Source organism: Canis lupus, chromosome 8 (assembly GCF_003254725.2).
Source record: "Canis lupus dingo isolate Sandy chromosome 8, ASM325472v2, whole genome shotgun sequence".
In the NCBI taxonomy this organism is placed as follows: domain Eukaryota; kingdom Metazoa; phylum Chordata; class Mammalia; order Carnivora; family Canidae; genus Canis; species Canis lupus.
The window spans coordinates 43,510,256-43,528,649 of NC_064250.1; the positions used below are offsets into that span (position 1 = coordinate 43,510,256).

The window sequence follows — 18,394 nt, forward strand, 5'->3', positions numbered from 1 at the left end:
CCGTTCTAGGTTCTCAACGTGTGGTCCTCTAGACCTGGCATTCTTTTTAGCAAGGGCATATTTGGGTGTGTACTATAGGCCTCTGGATAATGCTAGAGAACCTCCATAGATAGAGCCTTTGTATCTGCAAGCACCAGTAGAGGTCTCAACTAATTATACTTTTTAAAAAAAGATTTGATGGGGACACCTTGGTGGCTTAGTGGTTGAGCATCTGCCTTTGGCTCAGGGCATGATCCCGGTCCTGGGGATCGAGTCCCACATCAGTCTCCCTGCAGGGAGCCTGCTTCTCTCTCTCTGTGTCTTTCATGAATAAATAAGTAAAATCTTAAAAAAAAAAAAAAGATTTTATGTATTTATTAAAGAGAAAGCAAGCACACACATGCACACAAGTGGGGGAGGAGCAGAGGAAGAGGGACAGGCAGACTCTGAGCTGAGTGGGGAGCCCAGTGTGGGGCCGGATCCTACAATCCTGAGATCACAACCTGAGCTGAAGTCAAGAGTTGGAAGCCCAAACAACTGAACCACCCAAGTACCCCTCAACTAATAATGATTGAACTCAACAGTATGGGGGCTCCTACCAGACCTCATTAGGTACATGTATATGGCAGTTTTCTTTGGACAGAGTTCCCTGGAGAGGGATCTTAGCTAGATTCTGGAGTGTAATGTATAGAGTCCCTATAGCTCAGTGCTCCTCCTCATTCTCTATTAGCTCCCACCACCTGCTTACTCAACACATAACAGATAATGGTGCATATAAGCTTTTTCTTCAGAATTATTGGGAGAAACAGTTACACATTTGTTGTTCCATTGTAGCCTTCTCCACCAGCCACATTACAGATTCCATCTTCTGTCCTCTCCTCTTCACTCTGTTCTGACACTTAAACCTTTTCCATGAAGCCTTAGACCTCTTTTGCTATGAGGAGCCCCTGGTACAGCCAAGGAGGCCACTGATGATTAGGAACCCAGAATGTGGGCATTAGGGCTATATGAGGTTCCAAAGGGAAAAGAAGGCCAGGCTCCACCAATGTGCAACCAGATGAAGCAGGGCTTACATTCATAGGGCTTACAGCCAAAGCCAGAGGAGATTTCTAGAAGTGCTACTTACAGAGCAACAGGATGTTAAAGACCCTGTCTTGTTTACCACTGTATTTCTAGAGCAGAAGTTGGTGGGCTATGGTCCATGGACCAAATCCTCCCTGCTGCTTTTGTATGGCCTGTGAGCCCAGAATGGTTTTATATTTTTAAATAATTGGGGAAAAATCAAAATAATATTTCATGATACATAAAAATTGTAAGCTCATATTTCAGTATCCATAAATAAAGTTTTATTGGAACATAGCAATGTTCAACCATATATATTTTGTCTGTTGCTGTGTTTGTGTTACAGTGGCAGCATTGGGTAGTTGTGACATAGACTGTGTCCGTCCCCCCCCCACCCCCCGAGGCCTGAAATATTTAGCCCTTTGTAGAAGAGGATTGCCATCGTACCCCTAGCCCAGAACAAATAGTATTCAATAAGTATATGCATGAATGGAATGACAGAGCAAGGATTGTAGAGGTCATGCACTTGTCCAGGGTCCTAGGGCCAGGACTAGAACCTGGCTTAGTACCTGGAATGCCACCAAGACCACCTTCTTCCCAGGCTCCACTAGGGAAGCTGTCCCATTGTGTGACCTGGCAATATTAGGGCAGAACATCTGCCTTCAGTTTCTGAAGTCTTTACTCTCTTTAACTTCATTAAGCCATTCCACCTACTGCCACCCTCCTTTTTATGGGCTCCACCCCTGCCTCCTCCCATTTCCCACCCCATTTTCCAACTACCCACACCTTCCCAACTTTCCATCCAAGGTCTGAATTCAATTATCAGGGACTGATGGTTTCAGACTGGCTGGATAAAGGGATTATTATTCTCCAGTGTGGAAAAATGTATGTCTGTAGTGTGTGCTCAGAGCAGGATGGAAAAGTTGGCTCTGTAGTTTTTCCCCTCCCCCATCTGCAAAGAATCCTCCCTCCCCTGCTACCCCCTCGCCCTAAGTCTTTTCTCCTCCCACAAAACATGTATACTGGCACAGCAGGATGCAGGCAGGGGAGGAGGTGGCACCATTACTTAGATCCAGTGCACCACATTGCTGTCAGTGTGTTTCCCTCCATGAAGTTGCTCCTTGGGGAAGGAGGTACCTACTCCTTCAGCTGAAAAGTGAGCACACCTGTATGGCTGTGCCTGCCATAAGCAGTTCCCCAGGCAGGCTTGCCAAAAAACCAAGACTTTCAGATACTTTGAAGTTGAAGAAAGGCAATTCCATTCAGGAGAGGTCCCCTCTTCCTCTTTGTATATATCTTACCTGCACCTATAGCTACACCTGAACACCCATTCCAGAGGCATTTTAAAAGGAGGTGCTTGTAAAATACACAGCCTTTGTTAACCCTGTGGGCTCTACTAGACCTTGAATATGCTTGTGTGTATGTGCACACTTATGACTAGGAGAATCCCACTGGACATAGGTAAGTGGGCATCCTCTGGGGGGCAATTCATCTGTATAGCCTCTGGCTATAAATACCACAGTCATCCTTAGTCTTGGTCATAATTGCTCAGGTGTAGAAGAAAAGACTCATATAGGAACAGGCACTAGAGAGTTCTGGGTCAGAGTTATGCCATGATTGAGGTTCAGTTTTCCATGTTGGTTTCAAGAGGCAGTAGGTCCAGCTTCCCCCTTGGTCATTCCTTAAGTGGAGATGGGGAAAATTATTGAAAGTTTCCTTTCAGGGAGTGGCAGAAGGAAGCATACATTATCCTCATACTGGTCACACTATGCAGGCGAAAGACCAGAATTAAAAATAAAATCTATGGGCAGAGTATCCAGCTTGCCTCTCTTCTTGGGCTAGAGAGGAATTAGAGTCTCAGCTGTGTAGTAGCCTCTCCCAGATCTCACAACTCCTTCCCTTTATGTTAAGAAACTTGCATTATGACTTAAGGCAAATCATTTGACCACTTTGTGTCTCCTTCAAAACAGAAACAAAATCCTTAAGGATGTGAGGTTGGTGTTGTGTAGACTAATAAAAATGATTGGAGGGCACTTGGCATATAAAATGTGTGATGTAATTCCCAGATAATGACAGCAACAGAATTGGTATGTGACCTGCTGTTGAGTCATGCTGGGCTGGAGATTTTATGCAGATGATATCCTTTGCTGTCTTTAAAAAACAAAGCTAAAGATGCAAAGTCATTTTTTGTGCCTAGGATAAGGAAGTGGGACGAGATGTCATACTTGACCAGTGGAGGAAGGATTGGTTATATCTGGAAATCCCTTTGCCTTCCAGAAAGCTCATGTTTGCATAGTATGATGGTCTCAATCCAGCTGGCTTGCTGAGTCATGTAAAATGGTTTTGATTTTCATTCTCTCCCTTTCCTGAGGATATTTACTGAAAATAAACTCCATATTTTACTTGTTTCTGATCCCCACCCTGCCCCCTTGAATGTGTTTCTGTCATGCTTTAGGCCATGTTGAACATCACACAAGCACCTAAAGCAATTTTTAAAATAGTGGGGAAAGCAGCCATCTATATTTCTATGCAGCATAGTGAGAAAGCCTGGCAGGTAGTGTTCATTGAAAATGGGAAATGTTGGGATCCCTGGGTGGCGCAGCGGTTTGGCACCTGCCTTTGGCCCAGGGCGCGATCCTGGAGACCTGGGATCGAATCCCACGTCGGGCTCCCGGTGCATGGAGCCTGCTTCTCCCTCTGCCCCCCTCTCTCTCTCTCACTGTGTGCCTATCATAAATAAATAAAAAAAAAGAAAGAAAAAAGAAAATGTGAAATGTTGAGAACAAGGCTCTCAGGGGTATGATGTGGCTTTGGCCCTTAACTTTGCTGTGGCTGAAGATTTTGGCAGGTGGCCCTAGCTCACCTTGCCATCTCTGAAGGGACCTGGAGTCAGAGATAATGTACCCTGAGCTAAGAGGACAGGCAGGAAGTTGATGCGTACAGAGCATCATCTCTGTGTCAGGCTCTTTGTGTATCATCCCATTTAAAGCCCTCAGAAAACCTGTAAGGTAGGTCTTCATGTAACCATTTTACAGATGAGAAACTGAGGCAGAGAGAGGTTAGTTACAAAACCTGCTCAGAGATAGGCAGTTGTCGGTGGGGAAGCTAGCTGGGATCTGTGCCCAGTCTGTCTTTAACTCTGCTGCCCATGGTCTGCTGAGAACCACACTGCCTGTGCTAAGTGGCAGGCTTCTTCTCTGAGACCCATTTATGTCACCCTATTGGAGCACCCAGGGTAACAATCTTCAGGGGATTCTTTTGATAGAGGAAGAAAGACTCCATCTGTGTTTTTTCCTCTGGATAAAGGATGCAGGAGTCATCGCTGGGTTACCATGTTTGCCACTGTGGTGGTTTCTTTTCTCATCTACAATGACCCTTGGTTGTTTGGTTCCCAGTTTAGGCACAAGATTTGCCAAGGCAGTTCTATTCTTAGAAAGGAACAATAGGGACCACAGCAAATTATTTGCTAAATGAGGATGTAGTTCCCAAAACATCCGCAGAGCATCTTCCTGTCTGTTGTAAACACTGCCAATGAAGTGATGTAATCTCTCCGTGGTGTAATTACCTGTGACTATAAAAAGACTTGGAGTTTGTGAGAGGAGGCTGGATGGGTCATTGTAGGGCTTGCCGAACTGTGGCGTCACAAGAAGACATTGAGAAATTACCCTCCTCAGGCTAATTGTTGTGCCATGTTTAGAACATTGCAAACACATGGTATCAGCCTTGTATTGCTACTTTTGAAGAACAGAAACCAGGAATCCACCAAACTGAAGACCTGACTGGGTCTCAGTTGGGTTAAAGCCCTCCATCAACACAGATTCCACTTAAGCAAAGGTGCCTCACTACCCTGGCCTAATATATGAGTGAGGATGTTATTCTTACATGTGCAACTCCTTCTGCTAAAGGGGTCACAGGATGCTTAAAAGAAAATAGGGGCACCTGGGTGGCTCTGGTTGGTTAAACGTCTGCCTTCGGCTCAGGTCATGATCCCAAGGTCCTGGAATCACTCCCCACATTGGTTGGGCTCTCTGCTTTGTAGGGAGCCTGCTTCTCCCTCTCTCTCCCCCACTCCCTCCCCTCCCCTCCTCCTCCCACTCCCCCTGCTTGTGCGCACGTTCTCTCTTTCTGTCAAATAAATAAAAATAATCTTTAAACAAAACACCTAGGGTCAGCTTTCAGAGTTCTTGATTATTATAGTAGGTTTACACATTAATTCTTTTCATCACCTCTTACCATCTGGGGATTCCTTTTCTCTGCATCACTCAGGAGTGTGAGCCCACAGAGTATGAGCAGCCCTCATTCCCATTCCAGGTGGCTGGCGTGAGTGTGGCTGGCTGCCTGGAGTGTGCCAGATCTGGAGTGACCTTGGCCTGCCTTGTGTTTAACTTTGAGGCCCAGAGGGACAGCAGCATCTAGAGACAACCTTTCTATGCTTTTGTGTGAGAGAGGGGTGCTGGCTACTGTTCTCTCCTAGGCCTGTTTTGCCACCTCACCTGAAGCCAACCTAAGGCATGAAATCTGAATGTACTGGAAGATAGAGTGAGATTGTAACTATTTCTTTGAAAAGTTTGTTTATTTTCTACACTCAGTATGGGGCTCAGACTCAACAACTGCACGGTCAAGAGTCATATGCTTTTCCAACAGAGCCAGCCAGGTGCCCCTAGATTATAACTTAAAAAAGGATTGTCCCCTAGCAGTTCTTCACAGGGCTGTTTCTTGTCAGGTGGAATAGGATTCAACTCATAAACACCTTAAAATAGTAAATACCACCTGCAGCTCTCATGGGGCCACTGAGGTCACTGGTACTAGTTCAGTGTAACATCCGGCTGTCATTATCCTTCAGGCATGCCCCTTGTTTGTTGGGTGGTTTTAATTCCAGTATGATTAACCTACAGGTTATATTAGTTTCAGGTGTACAATATAGTGATTCGACAATTCTATACATTAGTCAGTGATCATTACACAAAGTGTACTCTTAATTCCCTTTATATATTTTACCCATCCCTGCACCCACCTCCCCTCTGCTATCAATGTGTTCTCTATAGCTAAGAGTCTTTTTTCTTTTTTCATTTTGTTTCTTAAATTCCACCTATAGTGAAAACACATTGAATTTGTCTTTCTCTGATCCCTCCCTTATTTTACTTATATCGCTTATTCACCTCATATCATATCCTCTGGATCCATCCACGTTGTTGCAGGTGGTAAGACTCAGAGGCAATGTAGTCTGGTTAAAAACGTGGACCTTGGAGTCCAGTTGTCTCAGTTTGAATATGGCCCCTACTCCTATCTGTGTTGCCTTGGATAATTTTCCTGACCTCACTGTCTGTATTTTGCCAGCACTTAGGACATGGCCTAGCATACAAAGAAATAATTCCCAAGTTGAAAGATCAGATTCTAGCATCATTTGTTGTAGCTAACACTACTGATGCCATAGCTGATTTTAGTTCAGACAGACTTTAGGGTTGGAAGGTGCTCCTGTTACTTCCACATGTCTTGGATTCTGTTTGATTCAATCCAGTGCATGCTGAGTGGAGTTGGATACATACTGCATGAGTTATTCATATTTCATAAGTTCCTAACTTGCAAATACTGCATGTTGGCATCCTACATATGAAGATAGAGGGAGCAAAGGGCAGCAGTTGCCTCTTCTCAGTGTTGTTATTGGGGTGGGGGAGGACAGTCTGCTAGGTAATCAATCTCACAATAAGCCATTCCCTTCACAGGCTGTCTTGTCGGTATTTCAAAGCCAGGGTTCCTCAAAGCTGCTATTTGTTGGGAACTTTTGGAGTCATTTTGCAAACACCAAGGGCTCCTCTTTTTTTTTTTTTTTTTTTCCTCTTTTAACAACATTTTTCATTTCATCAGCACCATGATGTGATTGAAAGATTTTATTTTAAAAGATTCCTAAACACATCTGGGAGAATATAGCGTCAGAAGTAAAAAATAAAAACTCTTTTCTTCTCTCCATTTGGTAGTCCTTTTGCCTTTTCTTACTTTTCTTAGCTATTTGATAGCATTTCTTTTTTTTAAGAGCCTTTTTCTGCCTAGATTCATTTGCTTCCCCTGAGATGGCTATTTTTCCCATGTTTAGCTTCTTTGACTTGTTAACTCTACCAGTAGTCCAATCTCTTGCAGTAGAATTGTTTAATCATTCAGAATTCTGGGAAGTAGTGTGGGGAAAATAAATAGGTTCACTTCAAGATTTCTTCTTTGCAGAGTTTTTTTTTTTTTTTTTTTTTCTTTTTCTTTTTTAAGTTCACAAAAGTATTTTAGGCATTTCAACCCAAGAGGGGAAATGTGTTCCAGGAAGTTATGGCCAAGTACAAACAGGGTTATAAAATAATTCTGCTGTCGCCTTTGTTATTCTGAGTAACAAGCAACACTTTATGAAATATGAAAGGGTCTGACAATCAGTTCTTTTTTTTTCTTTTTTTTTTTTAATATTTTATTTATTTATTCATGATAGTCACACAGAGAGAGACAGGCAGAGACACAGGCAGAGGGAGAAGCAGGCTCCATGCAGGGAGCCCGACGTGGGATTCGATCCCGGGTCTCCAGGATCGCACCCCGGGCCAAAGGCAGGTGCCAAACTGCTGCGCCACCCAGGGATCCCTGACAATCAGTTCTTCACATGTAGTAGACACTTGTCTCCTTGGGAGAGGGCAGGACCTGTGTATCTATTGTCACAGGTTCAAGTTCTGACAGCTGGGCCTTGTTAACTCTGGCAAAGGTGAGAGGTACAGGAGAATGTTGTTGGGAACATCACCCACCAGATGAGACTGAGTGAGCATGAGGAGCAGTCCAGCAATGTTTACTGAGCACTGATCATGGAACAGTGAGGTGTGGCAGCAGGCAGGAGAGAGGCCTTGGTTATTTCTGCTTCCCAGTTGATCTTACTACTTTGGAGGCTAGATTGCAAAGGGTGCAGTGGTGTCTTGAGCCAGTGCAGCCCCACTAAACCTCCTGATGACCATGCATGGTTGCTTAGAATTGCTGATTAGTGGCCTGTGAAGTTAGCTGGTGACTTCAGTAGGCCATGTGGCTCTCTGCTTTATATCCCTCCTCCCCTGAAGTAGACCCCTTCAGTTTCTGATCTCTGATGTCCTCTCCTATACATGTCTCTACGTCTCAGTTCTTGGCATGAACACTTGGTAAGTGTTCACACATAAACTCCTTGAAGACAAGGACGAAGTCCTTTATGTATTGCTCCTTTGCTGTAACCAGGCCAGTGATCATTCCAGGTGGACCCAACAAGTACATCTTAGGAAAGGTATTCTGCGGGGTGAGGGGTTTCTCCCAGCAGGATTGTGCAGAATCATGGCCTGTCCTGCACGTGAGGATGAGGTAGTCAAGTGCACAGTCCTGTGAGATGCAGCACCTTGTGGGCCTCTGCCCTGATTTATGGTCCCCATAAGATTCCATCCCCAGCTTTCCGGGGAGTTAAGAACTGAAGAACCATGTGAAAGTGTCTTCATGCCTCAGGGGTTGCAGGTGGGGAGGCTCCTCTGAGAAGAAATGAGTGGGTCTGGGAGGGCTGCCTAGAGGGGTTTGTTGCGGTATGCTAATTTTCAGCCTGGGTGAGGAACTTTGAACCCAGCATGGGTATGGATCCCCTTAGATGATGGGAGGGAGGAAAGGTCCGTGGGGAGGAATGCATTCTGGCTCTGAAACCTATCCTGGGAGGGGCTAGGAAGAGAGAGCTTAAATGGGTTTGGCTGCCTTTTCCTCACCCATAACTTTCTGTACTCCTCCCCCAAATCAAGGCCAAGGGGACTCCTTTTTGCCCTTTCCCTGCACAGTAGCACCTTCAGAGCCTACTCTGACTATTCTTCCAGTGGCTACACTCCTGTGGTCGCAATTCTGCCTCTCCTCTTCCCCTCAAACCTCTCTTCATACTTCAAAATCCAATTCAAAGTCCCCCTCTACAAGATACCACTCCTCCCTTACCACTAGAACTGATAGGGTCTGGGGGACGGAGAGCAGGCGTTGTGTATGCTTCCTGCACAGAGCTCCTAGTCCTTTCTCTTGAAGTGTCAGAGGTTTTCCAACGAACAGGATTCCACGTCCTGCAACCTTGACCTCAAGTCTTTGATTGGGAAGGAATTGGACAGCTTGCTAAGACTTCCGGGAATCCCAACTTTGGGAAGCCTGAACCCTTTGTTCTTCAGGTCATGATACACACACCCTATAGGCTTGCTGTAGGACCTAATGACTCGGGGTTGCCAGGGTTGCTGTGGCACATACTGGGTTTGGTGTTTTCCTAAGCAGCATTACCTCATTTAGCAAGCATGTGTTCACATAACGTAGGCAGGGAGAACAGCAGGAAATATATAATGCCGTGGAGGGCTTTCTGGGGCCAGGCACTGGACTGGATTGTAGTGGAAGTTCTCATTTGTAGTTTGGTCTTCGTGGTAAGCCTGCGAGAGGAGGGTGGCCACAGCCAGGAGCAGCGCTGTACACCAGGAGGAGCGCAGAGCTGATGGTTTGGCACTCTGGAGTACTCAATTACTTGTTGATGCTCCTGCTGAGTGCCAGGATTGTCCCAGCTACAGTTCTGCGTGATGTGTGCTATGGTCCGCGAAGTCACTGCCCTACACAGGAATGCACTTATCAGGTGCTCCTGACTAGGATTGGGAGGGCCCTGGTAGCTTTTTTGGAGGGAGAGAAGTCTATCCAGAGCTGGAGCAAGTAGGAGCCAGCCAATAGGGGAGACGAGATGGCACAGTAGAGTTAAGAATGCACCCTTTGGGGCCAGATAGGCTGGTTTGAATCCTAGCTCTGCTATTAACATGTAATACCACTTTGAGTGAGTTTCTCAAAGTTGATGTTCTTTAATTTTGCTATGTGTGAGATTGGGATGGTAACACATTGACCACATAGGGCTTTTGTGTTATCGTTGTTGTTATATGGCATCTCACCTGTGGCAGGGACAGAGGCAGCAGGTTGGGAGCAAGTCTAGGGAGGACAGGGAGAGAGTCAAGTGTAGTGTCTGCTCTGCTTCCTTGACCCTTCCTTTGGAACTTGCTGTGCCACTTCTTTTGAAACCTTGGATGTCCAATATACTCTGTCCCCTAAACTGGTGTGCCTCTTGCTCTGCTGGGTAAAGGAGTGGTCTCCTCTGTCTTGGTGGAGTAGGTTTGGAAGCTGAGGTTTCAAAAAGAAAAAGTCTAGCCTTAGTCTAAGAGTTGAGAGATTGGGCTGAACATCAATAGCAGCACAATTTGGGGGAAGCATCTGGAGGCAAGATGCTGCTGGTAGAGCAGGTGCCTTTCCTGCTGAGTTGTTTCAGTTGAGGAGGAGGAGGAGAGAGTAGGAGGAAGGAAAACAAGATCTAAGCTGGAGTGTCTTAAAGATCAAAGGGTTAAAGAGAAAACAAAAACCAGCTAATGGATTCAGGCTTGAATGAATCTAAACAGGGAAATAAAGAGGGCTGGAGGAGAGTGTTGGTTTTGGTACATGTTGTGGAAGAAGTTGAGGATGAGAAGAATGGTATCTGTGCTCCTATTTGCCTATGGGAACCAGAAGTGACCAGCTAAGTGAGGCCCCTTCCAGCCTGCTGGAGTGGAAGGGATCATTCAAGGTAGGCCCCTCATGTTCTGCCTCAGCGCAGCCAGCCTGTGGAGGCATTTTTGACAAGGACTCCTTATTTCAGCCAGTCTGACTCACAGCAAGGTCCCATGGGGGTCTAGCTCAAGTGTGGAATCCCACAGGGGGCTGAAGGGTTTGAGAGGCTCCTAATTGATTTGGAAGGGAGAGGAGTAGCTGGCATCTTGGGGCATGCAGATGTATTCCAGGAGTCTTCAGCTTGGATTGGAGTTGGGGTAGAGATGTTGGGTTGAGGACTATCTGATTTGGTGCGTTTGGGACTGTTGAGAACTGTGTGAGTTCCAGCAGAGATGTGTCTCAGGTTTCTTTAGAGTGGTTCTTAGCAGAGGAACTCATTCATCACATTGTTGTTCTCTGTACATTGGGGTTAGTCAGTTTAGAGGTTTCAAGGTCCATCTCCCTGGCATTCAGAAATTCTGTTAGCAGTAATGGCAGACACTTGCTTTGTGGGAATAATTTAAGATTGTGAATAATTGGATTAGATGAGGTGATATATGTAAAAGTGCTGGGTAAACCATAAAAGTCTATTCTAATGGAAGAGAGTATTATAATGGTGCTTTTTTTTAGTTGGCATCTCTTTTCCGAATTGCTCAGAGCATTTGGTTAACACTAACTGGTTATTCCTTCATTTATCCCTGGGTGGGAGGCTGGCATTTAATAGCCCCCTTTGTATATAAGATCAAACTAAAATTTCCAAACAGAGCCTCAAATCTTGAGTTTGAAGCCCAAATCTATGGAGCTTGAATCTAAAGCTTGGATCTCTGAATGCCTCATTTCTGGGAATAAAAGAAGATGGAAGGAGAAAGGGAGACATCATTTAAAAGTAATTTCTTGGGTGGCTCAGCGGTTTAGTGCGCCGCCTTAGGCCCAGGATGTGATCCTAGATACCCGGGACACAGAGAGAGAGGAAGAGACACAGGCACAGAGCAGCTCTCTCTGCCTGTGTCTCTTCCTCTCTCTCTGTGTCTCTCATGAATAAATAAATAAAATCTTTAAAAAAAAAAATTCTTTTTAAAGAAAGAAAACTTCACAGACAACTAGTCAGGTCAGACAAGTTTGCCAGTCAGGATTTTGAGAGACGTGGAAGTCTGACATCCATTTTTCTCTAAGAAGCCACAGAGTCCCTGTTAAGAATAGGGCCCTGGGATAAGCTAGAGAAGCAGAAGGCTAACCAATGTAGGTTTGGGACAAGGAAAGCAGAGAGGGAGCTGTCAGCATTCTTTATTAAAGTGCCAGATTCTGTGCCACAGTCCCAACTTCCTGACACACACCACTGGAAACTCACTTGCTACTCCCATTGTTCCCAGGAAGTGTCAAGGGACCCAGAGTATGTGGTTGTTGTATTCTGTAGATCTCAGGGTGAAATCCCATGAAGGTAGCTTCAGAACCTCCCTGAGTGTCTGGCCCAGGCCGGTTTACTGCAGAACAAGTACCTGCAGCTTGCATTTGGCAGGATGGCATCTGAAAAGCTAAACCTCAGGTCAGTGCTGCAGTTAGGGAGAGGACTGGACTCACCGAGCCACCTTTCTCACTAGTCAGGAGCTAGTGAAGAGAGTTCTTGTTTTGTTCACATTTCAGGGTCACCTTTCTCCCCATGCCTGTGCTTTTCTGCCTCTGGTCAAGGCTTAAAGGACAGTCTGTGTACTTTCTTGCATAAGGACTTGAACCCTGGAAGCAAGAGAAGAATATGCTGAGTTGGGAAGATTTTCCTCCTTCCAGGGGCAGCTATGTACATTTCTAGGCTTGAGATTCTAGAGGTCATTCAAGTGTGTCAGTTAAGAATCACATACTTGTGAGAGAACCAACAGGTTGAACCTTACAGGTTATATGCTCCATTGGGTCTCAAATTTGAGCATGTATTAGAATCCCCTGGGGTGTGTGTGTGGCCAGAATACTGGGCTTGCCTCCAGAGTTTCTGATTCAGCAGGCCAAGAATTTGCATTTCTATTAAGTTCTTACTTGCTGCTGCTGCTGGTGATCTGGGGACCACATTTTGGAAATCATTAGCTTACACTTGAGGTGAACAAACCCATCTGATCCTTTTCAGAGCAATTTTTGGTAAGGTGGGGACAGAGGGATAGAGAGGTCTTGAATACATTGTGGGGAGAAGTGGTTCAGAAATAGGATGTTGCAGGCAGACCACCATAATTTGGAAACTGGGAAAGAGTCAAGTGAGTAAGGAGGAAGTTCACAGGTTTCTAACCTTCTGTGGGCTAGCTCTGGTTGTTGCCCACTATCCTGCAGAGAGTGCGAGAGAGGAAGCAGGGTAGACCTAATGAAACCCTGTCACCTGGGCATCCTCCCTCCACTTCTTACTCTGCCCTCTTAATCAGTAGTTAGTTCTGAAAATCTGCATTTTAAGAAATCTTTGCACAGCTTGGGGTCTGGGGTATGAAGAGCAGAGTCTAGAGCTGGAGATCCCAGGCATCAGCACCAGCACTGCTTCTAAAGACCAGTAACTGAAAGCCCCTTGTTTTGTTCAGAAGTGATGTGAAGGTTGGTTTAGCTTTCCAGAACCCTTTGAGCTCTGATACCTGCGATTCTCTAATGCCTCTTTGACAGTTTCCACCCTTATGGTCAGGAACTTCTGCTTGCTTGTTATGTGTCTTTTATGTTTTATGTATGTGAAAACTTCTGTGGTAAGGAGTGCTGATGAGAATCCCATCCAGAGTCTGCCTTGCCGAAAGTGAAACCAGAGAAAAGTTTAGGAATTGGAGTAACTTTTCTTTCTAGAGAGTCACTAGCCTCTGCCTTTATGCTACTTCCGTAAAACCTGTGTCCAAAGAGGAATGACTTACTTAGCATTCTGGTCGGGTCCCAGTCCCTTTACCCCATATCGTCACACTCTACTGCAAGGTTTCACGGGCTTTCTGTTCTGTTCTCATTTCCAAGGTGCTCAGGGTTGTTATTCCTCATCCTCCACTGCCAGGCCTGGTGCTCATGGTAGGCCTGGGTAAATATTTGCTGGGTGGATGGCATTGAGGGTTATATACCTGTACCTCTTTTCCTTTCCTTCAGTTTCTCCCTTCCTCCTTCCAACTTGGCATCATTATCCTCCTTTGCTCTCCCCTCTTTCCTTGCTCTGTGCTCGTTTTACCTCACCTGCACTCTGGCAGAGCTAGCCTGCATGTTTGTGTATTGAATGTGGTAGGGGTTAGAGTATGCCAGAGAAGATCACAAAAAGCCCCACTCAAGTCTGTGTGAGGGGCACCCCCAAGCTCCCCCGTCTGTTCCTTTTTCCTTCTCTCTTTGACCATTTTTCTAGGTAGCTGTAAGTTACAGAATGTTTTCCCCATCCTAGGGGGAATTTGCTGTTCTTCAGATTGAATTTGACCCCGTTTTCCGCTTTTATTTCCTGCTATTTGTATTGGCAGGCTAAGAACTCCTGGCTTGGAAAGAATTAGCTCGTCTGCCTCAGAACTATTGTCGGGCCCTGTCTCTCCAGTCTGTCTGAAGGGGAAAACAGAAGATTTCCCAGCCTTGGTTAATTGTCACTTAGCCCCTCTGATCCTGCCTGGGCGGCTTTCAGGAAGCTTAAGAACTGAACAGCTCAAAGTTTTCATTGAAAGAGGGAAAGATTGAGATTGATTTAATTCATTTTAAGTAAAATCATCAGTCTTTTGATGATTCCATTAATTTCCTCCCTTCTGAAAACCCTCCTCTTAGTGGTAATTGGAAATCTTGACTCTGTTTCTCATTTCCCCCCACTACCCTGCTTTAATGTAAGGCAGCTGGATGCCGCATTCTGCTTTTTCATTTGCTAGAAGAGTGGTTTGAAGACTATTTTAATGACAACTTCAACAGTACTTCCAGAAGCCGAGACTGTGGTTGCACTTAAGTTCACCCCCACTTGGGGATCTCAGTCTTGCTCACCTGCTCCTCTAAAATTTTCTTAGTTCTTGGTGTATAGTTGGGAAGGAGTCCCCATGGCCTCTTGTCCCAAGCAGTCTGTGCAAACTCATCATCACTCAGCATTTGTAGACTTTCTGTGGTGTGTGCCAGACACCATTCTGGTTACTGAGAGTTTCTCTGGCACCTACTCCCTACCCTGGTAGAGATGCAGGGGCCTAAGTAGTGAGGTTCCAGCAGGCTAGTGGCTGCCCACAGACCTTGTAAACTGGGGTTTCTGAAGCTTTATTTCTCTGTATTTTTATGGTTGCAATCCATATGCTTTTTTTCTATGCTTTTCCTTTGTTAGCCATAAAGAGGAATAAATAATATAAATCACCTCTTAAGAGGAGAGAAATAACAGGTAGCAGTAGCTGTAACAGCTTACCACCATTGGCAGTTGACAACATGTAAAGCACTTTCTTGTATATCATGTCATATTGGTGTCCTCGCAATAACAAACTGATCACAGCCAGTCAAGGATAAAGCTGGGATCTGAACCCAGGTCTTCCCAGTGTAAATCAGATATTTTTTGTACTGCTTTTGTGCTTGCGTGCATGCCTGTGTGTGTTTTACTTAATACAGACTTCCCCTATGCCATTGTCCTTTAGCATTACATCAGCCACTTAAGTGTTAAGCTATTATATATATACAGTGGGCTCTCTGCCAGGAACTGAGGCCCTCACATCTATTTAATTGAGGGAAAAGGTAAAACAATACATCTTCATCCCCCTTGAGTGGTTCAGGTACTGAGTGCTATTAGAAAGAAGAGAATTAATGCTGACATAATCCAGGAAGGTTCCTAGAAGAGCTGGGACTTCCACTGGTCCCTGTAGTAAGGGAGAGCTGCGAAAGGAAATTTGTTTGGTATTTGGCCACCCGAGACTTTGGGATACAGAGAACATGGTGAGGATTTGGTTCCTTTATCAGACTTAGGAAACCATCTGCTGGGGTGGTGCTTTTCCAATGTTATTATGCTTTTAAGATCCAATTTGCACACCCCATGCCCACAAAGAATCATGTGGTCAGTCTGGGGTACAGCCCTGCAGTCTGCATTCTTTAAGGGTTTTTCCACAAGACAGACAGTCTTGTAGCCCTTCAGTTCTCCTCCCTGAGGAGAGGAATCCAATGGTGCATTTGTTTGATTATTTCCCTTCCTGAGGCAGAAGCTTTTTAACCAGTTGCCTTAATAGTTCTATTGCAGTTGGGGAGAATGGCCCACACTTTGAGAAACACTGTACTCTTAAGGGCTTGCTTGTGCCTTCCATTTAAAGGAAGGGGACCTGGGTTTGGACACCATAGAGCTCACTCCTGGGGACTAGTAAGCCTTTAGGATAAAGTAAGGAAGAATGGGAGAAGGGATTGTTAAATGATGTAAATTCACTCTGACAGCAGCTGGGGCAATCTGGCTTCTCCCTTGGCTTGAAGGTGGACCATTGAGGCTGAGCAGCTTGAAAATGAAGTCCATGCTCAGAGTTACTGCATGTTCCTCTGACTGTCGAGAAAAGCATTTTTACAGGTACTATTTGGTAGCTTAGCTTTCAGATGAGTGTGTTGGGGGTGGCGGTCAGGAGTCAGTCAGTGGGTGAAAACAGGTCTGGGATTCGGGGTCCTATAGGTTGAGAGGCCAGGATAAGGTAATACCAGGTCTTCCATAGGATTTAGGAGTCTTGGTGAATCTTAGGATTTCTGTGTGTATTTTGGGACCAAATGGGACCTAAGGTGATTAGGAAGATTAAAAAAGTTACCAAGTTACCAAATACCCTGTTAAGAAATGATATATATGCCTTAGTTTGTGGGTGTTGTGAAATACCTACAGTGTCGTGAAAAGTATTGACACTTTTGTGCAGTAGGTTGCAGGCACTAGCCACTTTAAATCTAATATCCCATTTCCAGTTTTTCAGTGAAAATTTTCAAATGTTAAAGACATGTAAAAAGTACAGAGACCAGTATCGTTCCTGGGTGCTTGCTGCCCAGATTTATTATTTTGCCATATTTGCTTTAGAAGTATCATAAATTCATGTGTATCCTTCCAACCATGCTTGTATTTTTTTTTATGTACTTACACATATGTTTACATGTATTTTGTATATTACATATACAGGTTTTATGTATTTATACTTGGATTCCTAAGCAATATAGAATATTGTTTTATATGTTTTTAAATGTCTGTAATTTCCCTTAACCTACTCCCTTTTCGCTTAGCATTGTTTTTGAGATTTAGCCATGCTAATATGTTTTTATTTTTTATTTTTAATTTTTTTTAATTTTTTTAAAATTTTTATTTATGATAGTCACACAGAGAGAGGCAGAGACATAGGCAGAGGGAGAAGCAGGCTCCATGCACCGGGAGCCCGACATGGGATTCGATCCTGGGTCTCCAGGATTGCGCCCTGGGCCAAAGGCAGGCACTAAACCGCTGCGCCACCCAGGGATCCCTCATGCCAATATGTTTTTATCTGCAGTTTGCCTTTGATTGTGTTAATAATATACTAAAATATTTTATAACCATCCTCTGATGGTTATATTAGGTGACTTCCATTTTTCACTATTAAAAACAGTACTGCAAGGAGCATTCGTGTACATTTGTACAACATGTAGCAACAGGGCTGCTGGATTATTAGCAGTGCACAGCAACTTTCTACATATTGCCACATGGTGCTCCAAAGTAGTTGTATCCATTTACACCACTAGTGATATATAAGAACATTCTTAGTTCTCCACATGCTTTGTAACACCTGGTATTATTAGATACTAATTTTTGCCAGTTGATGGACATAAAATGAAATCCCTATGTGGCTTTAATTTTGTATTTCCTTGGTTACCTTCTCCTAATTTGTAGATTTTTTTTTTTTTTTTTTAAGATTTTATTAACCTGAAGCTTGAATTTACAACCCAGAGATCAAGAGTCAAATGTTCTACGGAGTGAACCACCTAGGCCTCATGTAGATTATTTTAACTTTCTCTATGGCATTGGTTCTTTTTTCTTTCTTTCTTCTTTCTTTTCTTTTCTTTTCTTTTCTTTTCTTTTCTTTTCTTTTCTTTTCTTTTCTTTTCTTTTCTTTTCTTTTCCTTTCCTTTCCTTTCCTTTCCTTTCCTTTCCTTTCCTTTCCTTTCTTCTTTCTTTCTTTCTTTCTTTCTTTCTTTCTTTCTTTCTTTCTTTCTTTCTTTCTTTCTTTCTTTCTTTTCATAGCACTGGTTCTTGAGGGTCCTTTCAGGAGCTTGACAAGATTAAAACTATTTTTATATTTGTCTTTTTTGTATGTATTCTTTCTTTCACAGATGTGTGGTTAGGGTTTCCGGAGGCTACATGATGTGTTCACATGATTGCTGTGATGTTTTTTTGTTGTTGTTATTTTTAAAATGGATTTATGAATACACAATACAAGTTTAGTTTCATTTTCATCTATGATAATTATTTGTAGATGTAGCACATAGACAAATCTTTGAGGGTCCTCAATTTTTAAGTGTAGACTCAAGGAGCCTATAAGTGAAGAGTTTGAGAACCACTGCTGCTTTGCAATGTCAACTTTATTAATATTTTAAAACTTTATTTAAGGAATTCTTTCCAAATTTCATAAAGATGGGCTCTGATATTTTCTTACATTCTTATTTTTAGGATTTTTATTTATTTGACAGAGGTAGCACACAAACACAAGCAGGGGAAGCGGCAGGCAGAGGGAGAAGCAGGCGCCCCGCTGAGCAGGGAGGCCAATGTGGAGCTCAACCCCAGGACCCTGGGATCCTGACCTGAGCTGAAGGCAGATGTTTAACCAGCTGAGCCACGCAGGCACCCCTCTTATATTTTCTTCTAGAAGTTTTGGGATGTATTTTTGTGAGTGACATCTGTCATTTCTCA

At 44.1% G+C, this 18,394-nt stretch overlaps 1 protein-coding gene across 4 annotated transcripts in view; it reads left to right on the forward strand.

The window, feature by feature from the left end:
- The window catches only part of SUSD6 (sushi domain containing 6), a 97,883-nt gene that overhangs the window by 45,953 nt on the left and 33,536 nt on the right, over positions 1-18,394 (forward strand). The window lies entirely within an intron of this gene.